The sequence below is a fragment of the Dermochelys coriacea genome, chromosome 11, assembly GCF_009764565.3.
Source record: "Dermochelys coriacea isolate rDerCor1 chromosome 11, rDerCor1.pri.v4, whole genome shotgun sequence".
NCBI lineage: Eukaryota > Metazoa > Chordata > Testudines > Dermochelyidae > Dermochelys > Dermochelys coriacea.
Window position 1 is genome coordinate 65324530 of NC_050078.2, and position 25773 is coordinate 65350302.

The following is a 25773-nucleotide window of genomic DNA, read 5'->3' on the forward strand; positions in this document are numbered from 1 at the left end:
AAGTCATTTTGGGTCAAACAGAAAATGATTTTTTTTTAACATTTTCAGCAAAGTGAAAAGTTGAAAAATAGTTTTCATTCATTTGACAAAATGTCTTGTTTCAATTTCGAGCACTCTGGGGGTTTTAAAACTTTTGAAAATAAATGTAAAGGAAATTTTCACACCCAACGTTGTTTTGAACTGAAAAATTAAAATGCTTCATTTTGAAAATGTTAGAATAAAACATTTTGATTTTTTTATTTGTTTTTCTTCTGACATGAACAAATTGGTAAAACTGACAGGAATTCCCAAAATGTTTCAGTATTGCTGAATCTGCATTTTTTGACAAAAAGTTCCAGCCAAATTTTTTTGCCCAATTCTAATGAATATTTTAAAACAGGGGCCAAGATTTTAAAAAACTAGTGATTTAGGGTGCCCAAATAGAATATCTTAAAGAGGTCTGATTTTCAGAAATAGTTGTGCACCTTCTTTCTGAAAAGTAGGCCTTTAAGGTGTCTGAATTTGGGCACCTAAAATTACTAGTCATCTTTGAAAACCTTGGCTCAAATGAGGGCTAGCAAAGAGAGTTCACAAGTGTATTCGTTAAATTTGTCATCTGCAAGCATTTTCAAGAGCAAAAATACCACAAACAAATGTTGACAGGAAAACATACAGAAGCAACAACAGAACCATCTGATACATGTGTGTTTAATGGAATGAATAGATGCGAATAGATTATTTATGCTCAAATAAATTTGTTAGTCTCTAAGGTGCTACAAGTACTCCTTTTCTTTTTGCGGATACAGACTAACATGGCTGCTACTCTGAAAACATCTCTAACTTTAAACTCTGTGACGCTGGTGGGATTTTTGAGGATTATTTGTAGCCATTTCAAAAGCTCTTATGATCTTGCATGAAGAACAAAACTCCACATAGTAATTAAAAAAAAAAGGAGGAAATGTCTTTTAAGGATTACACAATACCATTACAAATGTGAATTAAATGACATGGCCCGTTAGTTTTGCAGTTTATGCCACCTAGATGTCAGATAACTCAATTATCATTGAGTGGATCAGTTCTAGTCCAAGAATTAAGGCCTAGACTATGAGCTTTTCCATAAGACCTGTGGGACGAATGTTGCATGTTCAAAATTTGCAAGTAGAAACAGGTAATTGTGTAGGAAAACTGGAGTTTACGTTGTTGTTTCTTCCCCCCCCAACCAAATAGTGGATGCATGTGTCAGTGCTGTAGCCACAACTGATGGTCCCTAATGCATTTTAATTTTAAACTGGTTGCATGAATTGTGCCTGGAATATATATATATACATACACCTATTACCTGCCAAAACTGAAAAAATCCTCATTTACCCATGTAAAGGCCCCATTGTGTGTGTGTGTGTGTGTGTGTGGACAGCAACCGTGTCTTATAATAATGTATATAGTTTTTTAATTTGGAAAAGAAAAAAAAGTACAACTAATTTCATATGAAATTCATGTTATTTACTAGCTAAAATTGTGTTTGTAGGTAATTAGTGCCTTGGGTAAAACATTTACCCTGTTCAGCTCCTGTATATGTGGAGATGGTATATTTATGATTGGATGAAACTAAATTTCTATTTTTTTTACTCAACAGATTCCACAGATTGTTTGCTTATGGTGCTTAAAACACAGTGGGTTCATAGTAGGAGTTGATCTTGGTCTGAATCACAATAAATACACACATGAAGCACTTTGTCCCTATTTTGGACAAACCTCTTTATTGCATCTTGTGATTTGTTTTAATATCATGGGCCTGATTCAATGGAGTTATGTCATAATAGAACTAGAGTAACTTAGTTCTGAGGCTGCTCTATCTTGTGCTGGAAACCAGGGGCTTTCTGGTCTGAGGTTCAAGGAACCACAATATAAATTAATACCATCGTTGCCCACTCAGTCCAGATGTGTGCCAAGCTCAGCTCACCTGGACTGGTGAATCTGACCCATGGGCTGTACCACAGTCTGTGTTGATTGGCCCCAATCCTGAAAACACTAGCACACATGCTTGATTTAAGAATAGGAGCAGTTCCATTGAAAACAATACTTCAAGGCATAAAGTTAAGTCTGTGCATAATTGTGTTTGCAGGATCAGGGCTTTAGATGTTGATAACATTTGTTTGTTTGAAGTACAATTCTTAACTTGAGAGTAAGCTTTTAGTTCATTTAAAAATCCCATATCAAAAACTGTTAAAAATGTTCTGTTTGATTACAGTTGACTATTCATTGATTTAGCTTTTAAAGAATAACACATGGAAACATATGGTGGACAAGGCTTTCTAAATCCAGATCACAAATGGCATTTAAATGATCTCTTGGATTCTGGTGAAAGTTCAAGAGGTGAAATTTAAAATGGCTGTGGAGAGACTGAATCATAAACAGACATTGATGGGAGGATGACTTTCCTTGTCCAGTGAATCAGCAAAGCTGAGAGTAAACCTAGCTGCCAGCACATTTATTTGTGTGAAAACAACAACAAGAACAAACGTTATTGGCTGTTAATAAGTGAATACTTAACAACTTCTCATTTGGCATGATAATAGAGGTGAGCAGGATTCCAAGCTATGACATTGGCTGACCCAGCACGGTGCAAATGGGAGAGTTAGGGCAGTGCCTAGCTTACAATGATGCACACCTTCCTATTTACAGCTTTGGGGCAGAATAAAGCAGATTTGGCTTTAATTGTCTTGGAGAGGTCACAAGTACCAATGTACTGCATTTGGTTTTGGACATAAAGATCTGTTACCTCCTGTTACATTCCATTTTTTCTTATCATATTCAGATAGGGATTCTTGGATAATTTACTTTATAGAAGAACTTAGCCTGTATAAAAGTTTTTCTTGTAAGACTACCTATCACTGCAAATGTTGGGCCAGGTATTCAGCTGGTGTAAATTCAGTATAGGTCCATTGAAGTCAATGGAGCTACATTGGTTTATGCCAGCTAATGATTTGATCCCAATTATTACTCTCCATAAATGAAAATTCTTCTGTTCCGGATTTCCTTGCAAAATCACTAACAGTGATGAGTGCCATGCTCTGAAGATAGCTAATGAGGGACTAAGAGATAGATGTAATCATGCACAAGCATGCACATGTATAGAGCTGATAAAATATAAACATGGAAATAAAAACCTTATTTCCTCATCAAAAATTCTGAACAAAAAAAATTTCATCTGAAATTTTTCAATTTTTTTTATAAAACCCAATGAAATTTCCTTTATTCCGATTCAACTCAAAATGTTCATTTCATTTAGTTGCAAAGTGAAATGCTTGTTTCAATGTTCAAAATCTGAAAAATGTTGGCACTTTGAAAAATGAAACTCTGTCTCTTCATCTCTATCCTTTCAAAAAGTTGCACAGTGGTAAAAGGAAAAATGATGAAAAGAAAGATATGCATCATGACCTCATTCCCAAGCCTTAGACATAATTAATATTAAGAATTTAAGGATGGCTTTACTGGGTCAGACCAATGGTCCATCTAGCCCAGTATCCTGTCTTCTGACAATGGCCACTGCCAGATGCTTCATAGGGACTAAACGGAACAGAGCAATTATTAAGTGATCCACCCCTTCATCCAGTCCCAGCTTCTGGCAGCCAAAGATTTAGGGACACCCAGAGGACTGGGTTGCATCCTTGACCATCTTGGCTAATAATTATTGAATTTAATGGGAAAAAAGGGAAGGGAACAAAAATTTGAAAAGTTTTTGGTTGTCAAAATCTGAAATGCTTATTTTGGTTGAAAACTAAACCATAGTTGTTTCTTTTTGAAATTTACCAAAGGAAAAAAAAAAGTGATTGAAAACCTTTTCCTCCTGAAAATTTCAATGTTTCACAAAACCCCATTTTATAGTGGTAAAAAATTTCAGCTGAAAAATTTCGACCAGCTCTGTTTCTTAATCTGTGCTGCATGCACCTGCTGTAAACCGTGGGAGTTTGTTAACACAGGGGGATGTACTAGAGGATTAGGTACTCGGTGGTTGAATGAGATGTGAAGTACATGAACAATGATTTGCCAATTTCTCCATAATGGGAGCTGCCTTTATTTTTCTGGGTCAGATTATCCACGACACCTCTTATATGTATAATAAGTAAAGTACAATAAGGTAGGCGGATCCTAAACACACCAATCTGCCCAGGCACTGCCGCCCTTTGCCTCTTAAGTACCCAAGAGCACATTGTTTCCTTCTGTTGTCTACTGAGTGTCTTTGATTGGTTAACTTCAAACTAGAGTGATTTCCATCTATTTAGAAACTCAGAAAAATCCAATCTAATATGAAGAATGGGCAAGACTTTAGACTGCTTATTTTATCTGAACCAGAATGTTGACTTTTAATTCACACCATTGTTTTAGGGGTCTGTGCTGTTAGTTGCTGAAGTGCAAACTTGGAATGAGAGCCAGCACTTTCTACAGGTCTGATTTGGGCCCAGAATCCTGAATTTAGGGGCTGGCAGGTTAGAAAAGAAGGTATTGCTTTTCAAATATTTTGTTTTAAACTATGAGTATTCTCCATACGTAAGTCTGCATATACATTCTGTTACTGATCTGGAATCAGATTTGAAATCTGAAGCAATTTTCTTTGTTTTAAAACTGTTCAATTCACCTTGGAAGGCTATCAAAGCTTTGCTATTACAAAGAGGCTGTCAGCAACAGAATGTACTTGAAACAACAACTGAGGATTTGACAAGGGTGACAGAGATGTTGATAAAAACTAATCCAATCTGGGTCAGTATCACATTAAGAAACTGGGTGACATTTGCTGGTTCTTGTACATTAAACAAAACTGTAGGGATATATAATATCCTGAAGGACTGTGTTTGGGAATAAGGGATGCACATTGACTGTGTACTATGAACTTTTCTCTCAAGTGAAATGTGTTTTGATCTCTAATTATGACTGGCAAATTTCTTTGAGCTTGATATTTTTTATCCCTCTGAAATATTTATATTCGTACTCCTTACGCATGGTGCACATTTTTAAGTGTCGCATTTTATAACCGTCTCTTCGGTGCATCAGTCAATGAACAAATGGAAGCATCACCAAATAAGCAAGAAAATGTAACTCCTGGTGACGCAAGATAGTGTATTTTTTCTTTTTCTAGCATAGCAAGTCATCTTTAAATGGTTTAGCAGTTTCACACTGTAAAATTATTTCAAAACCATTTTCTATACAACAATGGATGTTAATGGCCGGTATTTGGGACATCATTTACTGTTCTCACTCAATAATTCCCCTCACCTTCCCCTGTTGGTATGAGTGGTGTACACAATGAAATAACAATGGTAACACAAGATGATTAACAGTATTTGCTATAAAGAGAATGAGTAATGGGTAAACTTATTTTGCCTATTTGACCACACATGTGAACATCATGGGCTAAATCCTCAGGTGAGACAGATCCTGGGCATAGTTGAGACTGGTGTAGCCTCCAGCATAATTTAGAGTAGCCTTGATAATTCAATCCCTGCTCTGCCAGCACCTAGGATAGCATAGCTACGCACAGTGTGCTTCATTCAGGGCAGATTGCAAGGTGCTAGTTCACAGAAACCAGGCCATATCTGGCATGATTGGGCCCACCGAGTTTCACCTGGGGAATCACAGCAAGTTATAGTATGCTGTCATATTCAAGATGCTCTGTGTACTGTAGATATGTGCTATATTCATGCCCCCACCTTACAATCTTTTTGCTCCACGGTATTCGAGTGATGACAGTTGCAAAGTACCAAACTAATGATATAGTCACAATCTTGCCATGACTCATTTATCCTTATACAAGCTGGATTTTGTGCAAGTACTGACAGAAAGGATGTTTAAGAACTTCTAGATAAGTATTTCTATAGGGCAACATTTTGAAAGATGGCATGTATTTGAACACAATATTTATGGAGGTGATAGTGGGCAGCTCTTAAAAAGCTGCCATATTTTTAATCCCCTTATTTTATTACTAGAAAAATTAAGTACTTTATAACGAAGCATATGAGCTTCCCAGAGAGATTTGTACTTGCACATATCTTTTTTATAAGTTTGCAAGTTTTGTTGATAAAGGTAATGTATGTAATATATTTAGACTTTAACTGGAAACTGTGTGACATTTTTGATTAAGAAACTACAGTAGAATGATATCCAATCAATATGGCACATATTACATGGATTAAAAACTGGCTAAACAATAAGTCTCAAAATGTAATTGTAAATGAGGTATCATCAGCGAAGGGGTGTGTTTCTAGTGGCGTCCAGCAGGGTTTAGTTCTTGGTTTGATGCTATTTAACTTTTTTATCAATGACCTGGAAGAAAATATAAAATCATCACAGATAAAGTTTGCAGATGACACAAAAAATGGGGGAGTGGTAAATAATGAAGAGGACAGGTCCTTGATAACATAATATCCTGGGACAGAGATGACTACAACGACATTGCATACAACAATTTGCAGACCATAATATTTACCAAGCTAAAAATCATATTTGAGTGCATTAACACCTTGGATAATCCCCATGTAGAAATGGAGATTGCTGAAGCATTGTTGATCACTAATTAAACTTGCAAGATATGCAACCACATTTGCAAATCCAGGATTTAGCCTTGTTTCCCATGTGCAAAGCCATAAAAACAAATAAACAAACCCAGAACTCAAGTCAGCACTAGCTGAATGCTCATCCATTGAAGTGACAGGAGAATCCATTAATTATTGATCAGAAAGCATTCGAGATTAGCAGATGTGAGTGTAATGAATAACAGCAGGAGATCTTCAGACACAGTATACTGGAATTTGCAAATGAGGATGTAAGCAGTGTCTGAACAAGCTCTCCCCTGACATCAGTGACGCACTGGAGGAAAACACTTCAGGAGCAGAAAATATTTGCACGGACAAACCCATTCTGCCTAGGTGTTCAGTAGGCAGACCTGCTTTGCCAAGGTGATCCATTTTGGTTGGTGTTGGGTTGCAATTTGCTAAAGATGTGACTTTAAACTGGTTTAGTTAAAGGCTGTGTGGACACACTCATGTCAGTTTAGAACAGGCTCATTTTGGTTTAGGTTATAGGTTTAAACTGATATAAGTGTCTACACAAGGGTCTGCACTTGTTGCGCTGACTGCTACATCATATAGGACTTTTAAAAAATGTTATCCACTCTACAGTATTTTCTCTCTCTAGATCTTATAAATCACCACTGTTTGTGGTTAGCAGCTCTGCTTAAACATGTGGCCTTATGCAGGCTTCCTTGGAAAACTGAGGGATAGTAATATTTTTAAAAACACCCAAATTCCACCAAAGTCGGCTAAGTCTTTTAAGAACTTTTGAAAATGTCAGCCTCCATATTTTAAGAAGAATGAATTTATAATGGATCGGTTGATATGGCTCATTACCTAATAAATAATATGTGTTACTTTATTTCAATAACACTTGGGAGATTTGCAGAAAGAGCATTTCCAAAACCAGGAACACAGGGGTTTTAATCGTGTTTAAATGAAAGATTAGAGAAAGGTTATTCAATCTATTTTGGACTATTTAAAGGTCATAAATTTGCCTGCCTTGGTTTCATGCAAAAATTCAAAGACATTAAGGTAACATTCTGACATGTATTTTCAGTGCAACACACTGGAATCAGCAGTTGGACTCTCGTTGATGCAAATGAGATCTCTGAAGTTAAACTTCTGGTACTGAGCTGAGAATGTCTCCCACAGGTCTAACTAAAACACAACAGTATGATAAAACCTAAGCTTTAAGGCTGCTTTGAAAATGCACATTAAATTTAGGCTTTTGGATGCTAATTTTCCTTTCTTTTCTCCTCCTTGCAATGCCTAGACAACATGGGGTATAAGGAAGAATTGTGAGGGCTTGGATGGAGTTTATTTTTATTTAATTCACCTGATTTTATTTTTAACCATACTATATTAGAACATTAATGGATTAGTATCCAAACCAATTCAATTTGTATGAGGGAACAGAGAGGGGAAAAAAACCTCCAACTGGTTTTATTTTGGAAAAAAAAAAAGACCTGGTTTAGGGAAACTGTGTAGTTATAAAAAAAAAAGTAAGAAATTGAAGAAAAGGGCAGCTGATAGAAATGAATTTAAATCACAAGCTAGGAACTGTAGAAAACTGATAAAAGAAGCAAAGGGGCACAAGGGGAAACCTATAGCTAAGTGAAGTTAAGGGCAACATTGAGTTTTTAAAGTATGTTAGGAACAAAAAGAATCCTAACAATGGTATTGGCCAATTACTAGTTGGAAATGGTAGAATTCTCCATAATAATGCAGAAAAAGCCCAAGGGTTCAATAAATATTTCTGTTCTATATTTGGGGAAAACATGCGATGTAGTAATACCATATAGTAACACTCTTGCCATTCCTCTGGTATCTCTGGAGGATGTTAAACAGCCACTACTAAAATCAGATAAATCAGATAAATAAACTAAAATCAGGTCCAGCCAATTTGCACCTAAGAGTTTTTAAGGAGCTGACTGAGGCGCTTGCTGGACCATTAATGTTGATTTTCAATAAGTCTTGGAACATTTCCAGAAGAGTGGGAGAAAACTAATGCTGTGCCAATATTTTAAACAGGATGCTCCAGGTAATTAAAACCTGTCAGCCTGACATCAATCATGGACAAGATAATGGAGGGGCTGATTCAGACTCAATTAATGAAGAATTAAAAGAGGGTAATATAATTAATGCCCTGGAGTACCTGACACATGTGAGTTATTCCAAGGTAAACAATAGTGAAGACAAGACATGTTAGTTTTATTATGAGGAGAACTTGCCAGCCCTATAGCATTGCTCACACCACTCCCTGCTCAAGGTTGTGCTTAAAGCAGGGGTAGGCAAACTTTTTGGCCCAAGGGCCACATCAGGGAATAGAAATGATATGGCGGGCCATGAATGCTCACAAAATTGGGGTTGGGGTGTGGGAGGGGGTGAGGGCTCTGGTTGGGGGTGCGGGCTCTGGGGTGGGGCTGGGGATGAGGAGTTTGGGGTGTAGGAGGGTGCTCTGGGCTGGGACCGAGGGGCTTGGAGGGAGATCAGGGCTGGGGCAGGAGTGCAGGAAGGGGTGCAGATTCCGGCTGGGGTGAGGGCTCTGGGGTGGGACAGGGTGAGGTTTGGGGTGCAGAATGGTTCTCCGTGCTGAGATCGAGGGGTTTGGAGAGCGGGAGGGGGATCAGGGCTGGGGCAGGGGATTGGGGCTCCGAGCGGCACTTATCTCAAGCAGCTCCTGGCAGCAGTGGCATGTCCCTTCTCCGGCTTCTATGCGTGGAGTAGCCCCTGACCCTCAGAGTGGGGCTATGCCGTGGCTTCCAGGAGCTGCATGGTGCGGTCCCCCCCAACCTGGCACCCCGGCTGGAGCGCCGGAGCGGGGTCAAGCCATGTGGTGCGGCCCCAACCCCACGCCCTGGCAGGAGCTCACAGGCTGCCAGGCCGTGGGCCGTAGTTTTCCCACCCCTGGCTTAAAGGCTCAATTTAGCCCTTAGTAAATAGTTTAGACAAATGTATTTCTTCCTTTGGGAATGAGCTTGTTATACAGAGAAGAATATATGACTTAACTTGTGAATATGCTAGATTGTTCAAGAAAATTAAACCTAATGTTCATTACAAAATCTCCTCCATCTGGGACAGCTAATAATTAGTGTTTATTTATGGATGAGGTGATGAGTGTAACCATTTCTCTTCTCCCCAGCATAACCTCTTAATATGCAGTTCATGCACAGCTGAGCTAAATCCACAAGCTTGCCATAAACTCAGGAGCTATGACACTTCCAAATTAGACAGCAGAAGCTTTTCAATTGTAAGTGCACCATAAGCATCTCTTTAACCAGTTATGTGTTTTAATTATAAAGTTTTTTTTTTTTTAAATTCATTCTGCTCAGCTGAAGGATTTTGCTAGTTTGCTAATGGTGTGGGCCTGCAAATCCTTATTCAGGTCAATAATCCTTCCTGCACCCAATTTTGCTCCCACTGAACTCAAAGACGAATGCCCTCTTTTAGGGTGTAGCAATAGCTGCTCCTCCAGATCACCTGATGGCATTTTGTTTGCACGTGTTCTCTGTGGAGAGTCTGCCCCCAGGAACTGCCCCTGATGCTGCCCCTAGCTCCTTAAGCACTTGGTTCTTTGAAAGCCACAGTCTGGCCTAATGTGTATGACATGCCGGGGTGCAGTCTGGATCAGTGAGGGGCAGAGCAATCTGGAGTACCTCACAATGCTTTACTGCTGTAGCTTCCAACCTGGGCTACTCACAAACAGCCAGACAGCATTCAGGTCACATCCTGTCTACGTATAGCCACAACCCTGGTCCGGCAATGCTGACCCCAGCAGCCTGTCAGCAACAAACCAGCCACGCTCTGGCTTCCAGCAGCCTTGGTTCCTACTTGCAGGGTGACCCCCAACACAGTCCCAGTCCTGGATTTTCCCCCAAAAACCATGTTCTGCATTGTCCAGCCCTCTTCTGGACAGTCCAGATATATTAGATCTGTTGCCCCCCTAAGGGGATCAACATACAGCAGTCTGCTACCTTAAATGGAGTTCTCCAAACAGTTGACAACACTGGATTAGAGAAGAAAACAAGTTTATTTAACTAGAGAGAGAGGTTTTAAGTGAGTACAAGTATAAGGCATTAAAGTCAGAAATGGTTACAAGAGAAATAAAGATAAAACATTTTCTAGCCTTAACAAACTAGACTCGGTTCAAGGTGAAGTCCCTTACCACATGCTTCCAGTAACATTGCTGACCAAACTCCTAGGTCAGGATCTGCTTCCAAAGTCCAACGGCTGTTTCGTTTGTTGTCTTAAGTGACAAAAAAGGAGATGGATTCGGAGAGATAACTTGGGGTATTTTTTAGGGTTGCCAGGCATCTGGTTTTCAACCGGAATGCCTGGTCGAAAAGGGACCCTGGCAGCTCCAGTCGGACATTAAAAATCCAGTTGGCGGTGCAGCAGGGGCCCAGGACTAAGGCAGGCTCCCTGCAGCTCCCAGAAGCAGCTGTCAGGTCCCTGCAGCCCCTACACACATGGGTAGCAAGGGAGGCTTCATGAGCTGCCCCCACCCCTAGTGCCGGCTCCGCAGCTCCCATTGCCAGAAACTGCGGCCAATGGGAGCTGCATGGGCAGCACCTGTGGGCAGCATGCAGAGGGCAGCATGCAGAGCCTCCCTGGCCATCCATATGCCTTGGGGCTGCAGGGACCTGACGATTGCTTCCCAGGGACCTCAGTAAGTACCGCTTGGGGGTTGGACTAGATGACCTTCTGGGGTCCCTTCCAACCCTGATATTCTATGATTCTATGACCCCGAACCTCCCCCCCTGCACCCCAACCCCCTGCCCCATCCCAGAGTCCCCTTCCACACCCAAACTCCCTCCCGGAGCCTGCATCCCCACAACACTCCAACACCCTGCCCCCTCCTGCACCCCAAACCCCTCATCCCTGGCCCCACCCCAGAGCCCACACCCCCTCTCCTGCACCCCAGCCCCCTACCCCAGACCGGTGAAAGTGAGTGAGGGTGGGGGGAGAGACGAGCAATGGGGGGGGAATGGAGTGAGTGGGGGCGGGGTCTTAGGGAAGGGGCAGGGCAGGGGGGCGGGGCAGGGGTATTCAGTTTTATGAGATTAGAAATTTGGCAACCCTAGTATTTTTGCCCCCACTTTTGTAGTTCAGTTATCCTTTGAAATTCATTTTCCTTTGGGTTATCCTTATCCCTAGTTAATGTTCATTCAAACTGTAAAGAAGGCAACATGGTGTCTGGTGGTGAAAGAGGATGCATGCTGTTTCTTTTCACTTCTGCTTGTTGAAATGCAGATTTTTCTTGTCTCCTGTCTTCCCCCCTCTGACTGTCTCTGGACCCTGTTTACAACTTATATGTAAATCGAGATAAACATACATTCCTTTGTTTAGTACCTGCTTGACCAGTTCTGCTTCACTGGGTCTACGTGGATTTAAACAGGGGGAAATTCATAACTTTACATATAATGCTGCTACATATGTTCTGCCATGATATTATTGACTGGCAAGTTATTCATTTGTAAATAATACCTTGCAAGGCATATTTTGTACAAAGATTATTACAATAGTGTGTAGGGTGTGAATACAGGAGTGCATTCAGTCACAATATTTTTAATATTTCAAAAGCATATTGAATGTTTAAATACTGATTGTTAGACCAGCATGAGAGAATGGCGCCATTTTTACAGTGTCTGGGTCAGATCATCAGCTGGTGTAAATCAGTGTGGCTCCTGCAACATGGGTGTGTTGAATTACACCAGCTGAGGTTCTGCTCCTCTGCTATATTAGACTTTCTTAGACTCGTTACACCAGTCTACCGACATCTATAAGGGAATGACACATATATGCCAAGGAATTTACAAGCTAAGCAGACACAGGACAGGTGAAAGGAGACATTATTGTCCTGTTTCAGAGTAGCAGCCGTGTTTTACTGATGGGGAAAAGAGGCACAGAGTGACTCATCCACCTAAAATCACCCACAAAGTCAGAATAGAGGCAGGATTTGAAGCCAGTCCAATGGCTTAACCACAAGGCCATCCTCTAAGGAAATCTGATTGGGTCTAAGGATCTAATTTACTTATCTTTGCACTTCTCTTACATTAGACTTTTACAGCATTAACTAATGTAACACCTCTTCTGATTCATTATGGACATGATTCAAGTCATACTCAAGGAGGAGTTTCATTGACTTCTCTGGGAATTGAGTCTGGCCGTATTGGCATTAAGCCATACTATACCAGAACATACGTCATGAGATGGTCAGACCTTACCAGCCAAACAAAAAAGACAAATTCTTTTACATGAGTTTTCCCAGAAGGAAAGATAAATACTCCAACAGAGATCATCCAACCACAGTGTCTATAAACTTGCGCATCACTCCTCAATCTTTCCAATGAAAACTTCAATAATTGCTTTGTGAACCTGTGGGCTGTACCTACTGCATATTCTTCTTGTGCCCCGGACAAATTCTTCACCATTACAAGATAATACAACACAATTGATCTCATTACTTTATCTTTAAAAATGATGATTTCTTTCTGAAATGAATTAATCCCTGAGATGGTTGTTCTTCACTTCCTTACTACATGCAATCTCTTTGTGGTCAAATGAAGCTTGGGTTCTATAATGGATCTGTTTATTTTGGTCTTTTTGTGATGTCTACTCCAAGGACTGTTATATCTCTTATTGTCGACCACTGAGATATGCTCTCTGCACTGCCCAATGCTGAACCTACAACACATTCTTCACCAGCATGGACACGATCAATGTTTTCACTTTTATTACTAGTTATTTATGTAGATTTCACCTTTGGAGCAAGCCTGTCAGCTGACACTACAGACATATATCAGGGGTGGAGGAGATTTTGGAGCTTCAGACAGCCCTGTGTTTTTCCGTAGCACAATGAACAATAGTTAATAAATTCTGAAACAGCCACTAGCTACTGTAGGATAAAGCAGCAATTTACTACATGGCTTATGCTGCTACTATCAGTATTTCTGTATGAAGGTGAACAAATTGTCTTTTGTGCAGTTGTTCCAAAATTATATGGGCTGAAGCATACATTAGCAAATATGAATACCCACTTTATAAGCTCCATTCACAACTATAAAATAATAGTCATTACAATTCATTGTCTCTGCCTAAGGGACATGCAAAGCCCTGCAGGGACCTTAAGGAACTGTGGGAAAGTTTCTAGCTGACACCAATGTCTGTGTATTGAGTGCACATATAATTTATATTGGCACCTGTATTTACATATCTCAGTGTAAATAGCTACTTTAACCTGTATACAAAGAAATTATAGAAGGAGGAAGAAAAGCTTGGCAGCAGTGTATAGAATTATGTTAACGGGGTACTGTCAACTTAAAAATCACACTTCTTGCTGAACGTTTTGGGCAAGATTCTTAGCTGGTGTAAAGCAATCTAGTTCTGCTGAAACCAGGGGCACTACACTAGTTGAGAATCTGGCCCTTTTTGTATATTGTTCCTAGAGTTGTATTGTGGTGGGCATTATTTAACATTCATGTTGTGGTAGGACCTAAAGAGTGCAACCAGGTTGGGCCCCATTGTGTTAGGTGCTGTACAAACAGACAAAATGACCATCCCTGCCCCGAAAAGCTTACAGTCTAAAAGTAACACTGAAGTGGACTATCACTGGGAAAGATGGGGGGGGCACGGAAATCTTTTTTGTGTTCCAGTTTGTTTGCATAGGGCATGTGACAGAACGTTCATCTAGTTGATTTAACTGTTTCTTCCATATGCCACAGTTTGGGGCTAGCTTGTGCCTAAGGACAAGGCAGCATGTTACTGCTTCACTCCTGGAGCCATCTAGGGAAGGAGTTGTGACTGAGGGCAGGTCTACACTTAAAATGCTGCATCAGCTGCAGTGCTTAAGTGAAGACATTCCTACCCCAATGGGAGAGCGCTCTCCTGTTGGCGTAGATAATCCACCTCCCCGAGAGACGGTAGCTATGTCAACAGAACTTCTCCGATCGACATAGCGCTGTCGGCACAGGGGTTTTCTGGTCGGTATTACTACATTGCTCAGGGGTGTGGATTTTTCACCCTTTTGAGTGACGTAGTTATACTGATATAGGTCCGCAGTGCAGACCTGGCCTCAGTCACTCAATTCCTCTCTTGGTCTCCTGGGAGAAGGAATGGCTATAGGCTTATCCTAGTGACCAATTACTTCCATGTTCATGCTAGTTAGGTTGCGCTGGCTAGCACATTGAGGGGACAGAGCAAAGGTTCTGTCTATTCCCCACTGATTGGTGCCCATTGCCTGCCTGCAGGACCGTTACCTTGCTCCTGCCCTGAAGGGCTTAAAACAGCCTGGGGAGAGGGCTGTGGCAGAGAAAAGCTGGGCTGATGGGGAAAGCAGCCACAGCTGTAGTCAGTGCAATCAGGGCCCAGCTGGCCTTTATCAGAGGGCAGTGGGCCAGAAGGAAGGAGACACATTTTCTCTAGCTTCCTTGCGAGAGAAGGACCTGTCTGCCGAGGAGCTGAGAAGGGTACTGAAGGTGGAGCAATGCTGGGAAAGGGCAGAGGGAGCTGGGGGGCTCTAGCCTAGTAAAATCCCAGGCCGCAGGCCTAATTAAAGTCCTACAGAAGGTACCGGGGCTGCAGAAGCGCAGCTCAGAGATAGGCAGAGGCAGCTGGTCCAACCCCTCTTGCTGACACTGAGTGGTTTATAGGGAGCTGGGGCTAGATGGAGACTGGCAGTAGCCACTGAGGCAAGGTGGGGATAGAGGGTTGGGGGTTCCCCTGGGAGGGGAGACCCAAAGTGTGGGGATTGCTGGGGCAGAACCCCAGGTTAAAGGCACCGGGGTCCAGGAGGGATATGGGGCCAGCGGCAGGTGAGACACTGGCCTGCAGAGGGCACTCCTGGCTGGAAGAGCTAATTCCCAGGATGACTGACAAGAGGCGCCGTGCCGGTGAGTGATCGTCCCATCACACTGCCCATCTGAGCCTCAGCCCCATGGAGCCAGTTGGGGTAGCAGTCCAGTCTTTGAAATATAGGGGTTGTCCTGAACAAGCAACATATGGTCATTTTTCACATCAACTGCTGGGTATGCAGAAAATGTGCTTGCAGAAAAATGAGAGAGAAGAAATCCAGTGTTGTAGAATTCTGTTATGTGCCACTGTACCAGTTTGTTTTGGCAAATCCAGCAAAAGAAACAAAGAATTTGTTGACCACTTCAGACAGTAATTTAATGATATTGCAATTCTTAGATATCATGAAACCTGTTACCACTAGAGAGCTGCCTTAATGGATACTTGGTGGAAGGGGAAGTTTATATCATATGTTTGCCACATGATGATAATTAAACAATAAGGATTCAGAGACCAAAGCCACATTTTTGAGGACAGAACACAAACCCATTTGTGCACTTCACTCTTCTGCTGCTGGAGAAAAACCTGTCCAGTAATTCACCTTGTCTCTGAGACATATGGAACGATCTGAAAGAAATATATTCCTAGGCCTTCTGTAGCACATCCTGCATTAAGACAAAATGAAGCATAACCTGGAGGAAAATCAATGGGGGGGCTGAAGACTCTTTATTATTTAAAAAATAAACACCAAATGATGTTTGTTCTTTCATGTATGAGACTGAAATAAAAGAAAATTCACATGGGGAGAAAAAATTGAGCTGTAATTAAATTTACTGAAGAGAAATTTGCCGCTGATGGATTTCATTATTGCAAAGTAATATTTTTACAGCCTGCCCTCATCTGTCACAGTTACTGGGCACGCTGCATCCTAGAACCCTTTATATTGCTCTTGAGTGCACCCCATTGGGGACAGGTTTTGCAACTTCCCCCCTTTCTGGGTGGGACCATGTTGTCCTACCACTCTTAGACTGGATGTTCTTAGACCAACCATGTTTGTCATGTTTGTGAGCCTTTTTGGCCGGGAGCCTGTGCCAGTGGCTGATTGAAGTGACTCAAAAACAGCTGCTTTAAAACAAAGGTTTATTTATTCCTTCACTCAAAGCTACATAGCAAGCAAAGAAAAGGGTTAAAACAGAGAATCCTAAATGCATATTTCCCCTTAGCTACACTTTAATCTTTTTCTTGCAAGCATCTGTAAGCTCCCCTCAGCCCACCTGACCCCCATTTCCGGCTCCCCTGCTCTTGCTGTGGGTGAGAGTACATGGCAGCTGGGAGGTGTAATTCCCAGTGAGGGTACACTTCCACACCTACCTCTGCTTGAGCTAGCAACTACAAATAGCAGTGTGGCCATGGCAGCTGCCCAGGCACTTACTCAAGAGGTCTGGCAGAATTGTACTCTTGGGTATCAGGCTGGATGTCAGCCTCAGTCAGTTGACAAATCACTCCCTCCCTCTTCTTCCCTAGGCAGTATCTTTAAGGTTTAGGATCCCTTTTGATCCTAGGCTTTTAGCCTTGGGAAGAGGAAACTGTGCCAGACTGGTGGGATCCAGCCAGGGGTATTTCCCAATTAATAGCTTCTCTCTCGTGCCCTCCCCCCCTCATTTTTCTTTTAAGGAGCCTTATCTTTGCCATTGTTTCCTTTCCTGTTTCCCTCTTTACAGCCTCCTTTGATTTAACTCAAGTCCTGAAGACAGGCAGTATAATATCAAACTGATAAACAGCAGCCACTGGGTCTAAGTGATGCTCATTTAGAAAGAAAAAACAAAAGGTTAAAAATGTTCGACTGGGGAAAAATGAAGCTTTGATAGCTCAACAGAGGATGGGTTCACGTTACAGCAAGAGATTGGAACAGTATATAATAGTAGTTACTTAGACCCACTGGTTGCAATTTCCTTTTTAGTTTCAGTTTCACTGGACGTGTGCAGTCACACTATTCCACTGGCTTCATGGCTTAGGAGTCCAAGCTCCTTTCCATTCTTGGGAGTGACCAACTACCCTTTAGCACCGTTTCTATGCTTATCCCCAATAGGGTGCAGTTTCTGCAGCGTTTGTCCTGCACCATATTGGGGTCAACCCCCAAAATGTGCAGGTCCATGCAAAAAGGGCTCTCAAACTGGTTAAAGGATACTACCCTATAACTAGGGACTTCATCAGTGAGTGAGGATGTAGAGGCAGAGTTAGTGCTGTTGTGGAAATGTAGGAACCTTAATGTCGATGTCCTTTACTTTCAAACTTTTTTGTGTGTTACGCTATTACTACACTGCTATCCCCCACAACTTTTAAACACATTAAATGTGTTTGGAGCCTCAGTCCTATAACAGGCCCAAGTCCTGAGTAGGAAGCTGCACACTGGTGATCTGTGCATGGGGAAGAAATCCTCCCAACCAGCTGTGAATCTGCCCCCTTGGCTTCTACCTCTGCCCTGGTGCTGGTATAGCCGCATAATATTCGTTCCTCCATTCTCTCAAGGACAATGGATAGTGGATGCGTGCAGTAACTAGTCCACTCCCCCTGCAACCTCCACTGAGGCAGGGTGCCTCAATGGAAGAGAGGCCATGATATACCCCTTGTGCAGTGACTGAAACTCCTCACACCCCCAAACATATGCACGTGAACAGCAAAGTGCACCATTTCTATAAGTGTAAGATAGTTTAGTGCTACCTTAGTAAGGTCTTTCTGCTGAGGTTATTAACAAGGAGGCCAGTTAATGAACACAGTAGCATTTCCTCTGTGACACCATCAGTTCTGTTCACGCAGGCCCCTAAAAAGCAATCGGGTTCTACTGAGCTTCTGCTATTACCAAGCTGGGACCCAGTTCTTCTCTACTAAAAACAAAGGTCACACTCCCATTTACTTCAACAGGAATAGGCCTCTGTAGTCAGAAATATTTCAGGTTTTGAGAAATAACCTGGAATTGAGTCTTTGTTAATTTTATTCACTCAAGGCTTTTTTTTACTTTTTAAAATGTGTAAATGATAAGTAAATACATACTTGCATAATACTTCACTTTAAGCCCTGCCAACTAAGCAGTGATTTAAGAATTATTTCTCTGTCAGTGATCTTATAAATCATATATTTAAAAATCTATTCCTATAGATTGATGCGTTGTCATGTAGGTATTGCAAGAATAACAAAAATGTTACTCAACAGTCAATTTTCACTTTTTATTCCAAAGACAGGTTCATTTTAAAAATAACGCACACTGGGGACTTGATGTTGCTTTCCTTATACACCCATAACGCCCACTGACTTATAATTTTACTTACAGTTTAACCTATCTGCAATTCAAATCTCTTTTCCAACAAAATCCTCTACAAAGGGGTTAACAAGGAGGAAGGAATGGTCTTGTGGACTGATTCAGGAGATCTGGTTTCAATTCCAGGTTCTTCCACAGAGTTCCTGTGTGACCTCAGGCAAGTGACCTCATCTCTCTGTCCAATGTGTAAAAAGGAGAATGGTAGTACTGCTTTCATTCTCTCACCCTTTGTCTGTCTTTAGGGTGACCAGATGTCCCGATTTTATAGGGACAGTCCTGATGTTTGGGGCTTTTTCTTATATAGGCTCCTATTACCCCTTGTCCCCGTCCCGATTTTTCACACTTGCTATTTGGTCAGCCTATCTGTCTTGTCCATTTAGAATGCAAACATTTCAGTCTCTTATCATATGTATGCACAGCACCTTGCACAATGGGACCTTGCTCTTGGCTGGGGCTTCAGGTGCTAAGTTAATAGAAACAATAATGATCAGTTTCAAGTTTGGCCAAAGCTCAGACCCACTGAAGTGGGTAGCAAAATTCTTATTTGTTTCAATAAGGTGCGGATTTGGCCCAGAGTTCCTTTTGACTTCAACAGGCCAGAGCATGGGCTACATGCTTTGATATAGCCTTGTAAACTTGTTTTCTTGATTTAAATGGTTACATGTTTTAGCTGTCCTATAATCACCCATGCAGAATGCAATCTCTCCTTTTTTCATTATTATTTGTATTGCTATTCATGTATCTGTGAAAGAGAATAATTGAACAAATAAAATGGAGAGTAACTCTGAACAAATTGCTATTCGTCTTTCGCTGGCTAATTAATCCTCATCTCACTGTATTGAACCATGGCTGTAACAGTCCTTGTTTCATTTCTTAATTCTTACCAGCTTCCAGGCTAAGCTGCCATTGATTCCAATGAGAAGCATATTCTGGCTTCCTTCCTTAGGTTGGCTAGTTCCTTGTTCAATGAAATCAATGGACCAACTCAGAGTAAAGTACTAATCAGTATGAGCAAGGATGGCAGAATATGATCCGACAGACCCAGCATCACGTTCTTCATAGCAATAAAGTGATCACTTGCTATTTTTGATCAATTTTATCTAGAAAACAATGTTTGGAACAACTTTTTCTGATTCCACTGGTTCTGTAAGGCCCAAGTTCAAGAAAGCATCCCTATTTAAGAAACCACTTAAACACATGCTTATGCTTGGCCTTAAGCAAGAGGTTACCACTCATTGATGTCCATGGGACATAAGCACCTACTTAAAATTAAACATGTGTTCAAGTGCTTTCCTGAATCAGGGCCTCGGTTTTCTGCCAATGCAATTATAGAATACAAAACTGAGAATTTCTCATCCTGATTCTCTATGCTTTCCACCTTATGCAGTCATTCCTGTGCAAAGTAAGTGTAAAGTGGATGTAAAATGCAAAAATCATACCTACCCAAGGTATGATGGAGGAGCTCCTGCAAGGTTGATAGTTTCAGGGCAGCCATACCTGTCAGGAGAAGTCTGATGAAGGAGATTCCAAGTATAACCAGTGCCTGCAAGGGCATTATAAATATGGCCAGGATCACCCACAGGCTTTAAAATGAACCACAGTTAATGTTGTGGTGTGTTAAAATAAATCAGCGTAGTTGGAGACAGTAGACTAGAAGAAATGTGAAGGATTAGTAAAAATGGCATGAGTAATAATAGCAGCTATTGGGGGATGGCTAATGAATTCCTGCTTTAATTAATCCTAGGACCTTCCTTTTACTTTCCCAGGGGAAGAAGAAATAATGGAACTAATATTTGAAATAAACTAATCAAAACCCCCTTCTTCTACAGTCCTCTAGTCCCAGTCTTGCCTGTCATTGTCTGCTGGTAAATAGAATAATCATAATTACTAATTACACAGAAAGTTCACATAGTTCCTGAGGATTAAAAGTTATAGATTGGCAAGGTTGAATTGACTTGCTATAAATTCTATGCTGTCCAGCTGTAGGCTGGTTTATGGATTAAACCCTTTAACAAATGAAAATCAGCCGCAAGGCTGCTGGCAAAGTCTGCCGTTTCCCATAGCTGTTGTCACACTATCTGGAGTGGCTCACAATTGCAAATGCCTACCTCAGGGCAGACTGTCAGAAACAGGGCAGACACCCTAGACTTGTGGCGTAGTCTATAATTAGATTTCTCCAAGCCAGTAACAAGTGTGAACTCCTGAATCACTGTATCAGTCTTACCATGGAGTCACAGGCAGTCCCCTTAGACACTCCAGTCTATCTTGTCATCCCCAGACAAACTGGACTCAGTGATAAATGATCACATAAACCAAAAATCACACAATATTTAGGTTGCTTCCATTCCCAGGAGACCAGTCATTTAGCCCAGATCAACTGGTACCCTACATCTTACACCAAAGATGCCTGTAGCCAAACCCACAATAAACTATCTAAAGGTTTATTAACTAGGGGAAAAAATAGGAGAGTTATTTACAGGTTAAAGTAAGCAAACATATACACACGTATAAGTTACCATCTAAATCCTAAGAGTGACAAAGTTGTAGTGATCTGCCAGTTCAAAGTGTCTTTCAGGGCGGACGCAGGTGTCAGCCCCTGGGGATCTCTGGCTTCACTTTAGAGTCTCTGGCCCTGTCCGAGTTCAAGCAGTCAAAAATATGGAAAATTTTCCTACGACTTTATTTTATTTCCTTCATTCACCTTCCAAGTTCACAAGATGAACTTCCTTGCATGTAGCATTTCCCAGGTGCTATAGGGCCATTAACCAATCCTTTGTATTGTGATGTTCCTGGACAACCCATCTAATTTTGCTAGTCCTTCTGGATGGGTGCAGGGAGGGGAACGATTCCCCGTGCTTGGGTTCATAAGTTAGGAGCAAACATTTTCAGAGTTATAAAGCAAACCTTACATATTTTCTTATGGCATGGAGTATCGACATTACAAGTGAGATTATTGCATGCAGCAACTTCCAAGCATTTCATGGAGTCTAAACACGGCATACATTCTTAGAGGAGACTAATATCTATTTTAAGCAAAACTAACATAAAGGTGAACTGGCCTTGTCTCCAGCTATTAGTTTGTTAGTTCTTATCTAATGCCTGCAGTCTGGGGAAGAAGCTGGCATCTGGTCTGCCAGCATCAAGGCTGTATTTTATAGCTGCCATTTGGAAAGAAAGTGGTGGCCTTTGCTACAGTGAATGGTCCAGCCCAGGATCCAGCTATAGTTGCAAGCTAAATACATCTGCTTTCTGCTTCATTTGAATAAGACCATTCAAACTGGACTGGAATACACTGTTGGGCCAAATAATAGCGGCCCCTCTAGGGCAGTACTGGAATTTGGGGAGAGACTGCAGCAGCCCATTCTGTCTCCTAATGCACTTGGGAAGGAGGTAGACAGAATGCTGAAGTTTGTGTACCTTGGATGCAAGAGGAGGGGTTCAGCTAGCACACAGACAGCAGCACTGTGCATCTCGACAGAGGAGACACTGCACGTGCATCTCCTATACTGCCACTTCTCAGTGTGCTCCTCCTAGCAGAAGTGCCTTGTGCTTTGGGATGCCTCCATTTCTGGGCACCCAAATTGAGGCTGGATTTTCAGAAGATGGGTGCTAAGCACTGAAAATCAGGCCCATGTAAGGTGTCTCAAGTTGGGCTGAGGTCCTGTGGGGGAAAAAAAGCATGTGAATATGTCATTAGAGACTGCATTGCAATGCATGTGCATAAGAAAGAAAATTAAAGTTTCACCAGAAACCTTAGTTTTGGCATTGCCTAGCTTCTAATTGCTTTACTTTGCAACCTTAATGTTGTCTCAGTGTCGTTTGTTTTTTTAAATACAACTCCCTGCATTTAAAAAAAAACCCCAAACCCTGAAAAAACAGCAGAGCCATCAGCTGGAACCATATTGACCCCACATGGGATATCAGTAGGGTTGGGACTTTTAGAGCCATAACACAGACCTCTACCACTTGAACTAGCTGGTAATAATAGTAGGCTGTTATCCTGTATCACTAGAGAAGGAAGAGGCATGTTTTGCCTGTGGGAATCACAGCTATTTGTCAGATAGCAGAGAAATGTTGAATTTTGGGAATCCTGGGTTTATTTCCAGTTTCTGTAAGGGAGTGTGATCTAGTGGTTATAGACTCTTCTGCCCCATCCTCCCAGCTTGTCTCTGTCCTCTTCTTCTCCATTCCCCCCCACCCCCACCCAGCTCCTGTATGTCTTAGCCTCTCTTTCTCTCTCTCTCACTCACTCACTACTAGTTACATTAGACCACTCTTTGGCTAGCTACATGTAAACCCACACACTTTTACACTGAACTTGTGGATGTCACTGAGCTCAGCTTAAACTAACAAGATGGTTTCCATGGTAACTAATATTTTTTTCAGAGGGAGAAACGTGGAGTGAAACTATAAAGGTAAAGGGTGATCAGAATAATGCAACTACATGTAATATGTATACTTGCGCTATGGGTGGGATGTTACCTTTCCATTATCACTCGCTTGAGAAGCCTGTACAACTCAGTGTGAATAACACAGACATCCCGAACGCTCTTTAAGAGCTCATCAAAACCTTTACAGAATGTACACTGTCCCCTATACCCTTTTTATAACATTAGCACATGCTCTTGTAGTCTGGAAACTGAACACAGATCATCAGGACATCACTGAGTCATAATAAACATGGAATCCTATTCAGGCACATTAAAGACTACAATTGCACTTGAAACTTCCAGGGGGGGAGGGAACCCAAATAAAAATGCATTTCTCACCTTTAGAAGGTAAGCAGGACAGAGTTTAGGTATAATTGGAGGAGTGCAGAATTATAAGCATTTTGATTAAGAGACAAACAGTAAAGAGTTTGGTTCATGAGTTCATATTATGCATTATTTATAGGTATTCACTGAAGATTCATGACATGAAACACATCTCATTGATCATTGATCAAATGTATCATTGATGCTGATTTGTTTGTAATGAATATTATAGTTGTGCTCAGATATATACTGTAAGAAATGTATTTCTCACTTGCAGTTATTGGCTCAAGCATTCATATAAAGAAATTTCAGCCTATGGGATGTTCATAAACCATTTGTTTTGGTGATGTGACTAACTATGAGATTCATAGATTTTTAAGATCAGGAAGTCTGAGTCCCTGTATGATCCAGGTCATGGAATCTCACTCAGTTGAGCCCAATATCTTGTGATTGACTAAAGCATGTCTTCCAGTCTAGATGTCAAGAGATGCAGAATCTGCCTCTTTCCTTGGTAGTCTGATCCAAAGATTCATCACCCTCACTGTTAAAAATGTGTCGTCTTTATATTTGAATTTGTCTGTCTTTAACTTCCAGCCATTGGTTCTTGTTATGTCAAGTCAAAGGGACGTGCCCTTAAGTAGCCATCATTTTCTCCCTATGAAAGTACTTATACTCTGTAATCAAGTCACCGCTCAATCTTCTTTTGGATAAGGTAAACAAATGGGGTTCTTTAAGGCCCTCACTGTGAGGTATTTTCTTCTGCATTCAGCTCATTTTTGTTTCTCTTTCCTGCACCTTCTGCAATTTTTCAACATCCTTTTTAAAATGTAGAAACCAGAGCTGGATGTAGTACAGGGTATTCCAATACTGGTCTCACCAATGCCATATACTGAGGTAAAATCACTTCTCTACTCCTGTTCAGTACTCCCCTATTTATATATCCATGGATTTGCCCTTTTTGCCACTACATCAAACTGGGAGCTCACATTGAATTGTTTGTCCACTGTGACTTCATAATCCTTTCCAGAGTCACTGCTTTCTAGGATAAAAGCCCCCATTCTGTGGGTAAGGCCGACTACATTCCTTGTTCCTAGATTTATGACCTTCAATTTGCCTATACTGAAAAACATTGTGTTTGAATGGGCACAGGTGATCCAAATTCTCTGCATGACTGTCCTGTCCTGATCATTATTTACCAGTCTGACAGTCTTTATGTCATTGCAATTTTTATCAGCAATTTTATATTTACCTACAGATAACTGTCAAAAATATTGAATAGCATCACGCCTAGTACAGACCCCTGCAGAACCCCACAAGAAACCCCCCATTCAATGATGATTTCCCATTGACAGCTGGTTGTTGAGATCTGTCAGTTAGTCATTTCTTAATCCATTTAACGTGCTTTATTGATGTTGCCAAGTGCTAAGTTTTTAGTCAGAATATCATATGGGACTAAATCAAATGCCTCGCAAAAGTCTATGTATATTGCACCTACAAAGTTGCCTTGATCAAGCATACTTGTAATCTCATCAAAAATGAAATCAGATTTGTTTGACAAAGCCTGTTCTCGTATAAAACAACATTGTTTGGTGTTAAATAAATTCCCATCGTTTAATTCTTTATTGATTGAATCCTGCATCAGCTTTTCGATTCTTTTTTACTGGGATTGAAATATTTGTTCATTCTTTATGGTATATGGTTAGTCTCTTAAGTCACATGTATTATTTCTGCTCCCTATTTGGATAAATCAAACTTTTTGAACAGGAGAATCAGTAGTGGCAGGTAGAGACCAATCCTGATCCCATCAAAGTCAATGGCAAAATTACCATTGACTTTAACATTGCAGAAGCAGACATATTAAGGATAACACGTAACGTGCTTCTAGCACAGTATTTCAAATTAATCACATGTTGTGATAAAACTCATGAACCTTTCTGGCTTTTCATGAATAACTAGTGGTCATCTGAATATTTGTGAACAATTATAATAATTGGAACCTCATGGCCCCAGGAATCATCTGTCACTGTGCCTCAATGGGTCAAAGCTGAGAATACCAAATTTAGGGCAGACTGCTGAAAAATAAGACAGATTCATTCCCAAATTGGTGGTTATTCAATCATTAGACTATACCAGGGATTGGCAACCTCTGGCACGCGGCCCGTCAGGGAAATCCACTGGTGGGCTGGGATGGTTTGTTTACCTGCAGCGTCCACAGGTTCAGCCGATCACAGCTCCCACTTGCCACGGTTCACCATTCTAGGTCAATGGGGACTGTGGGAAGCAGCAGCCAGCACATCCCTCAGCCCACGCTGCTTCCCAAAGATCCCACTGGCCTGGAAAGGTGAACCGTGTCCAGTGGGAGCTGCGA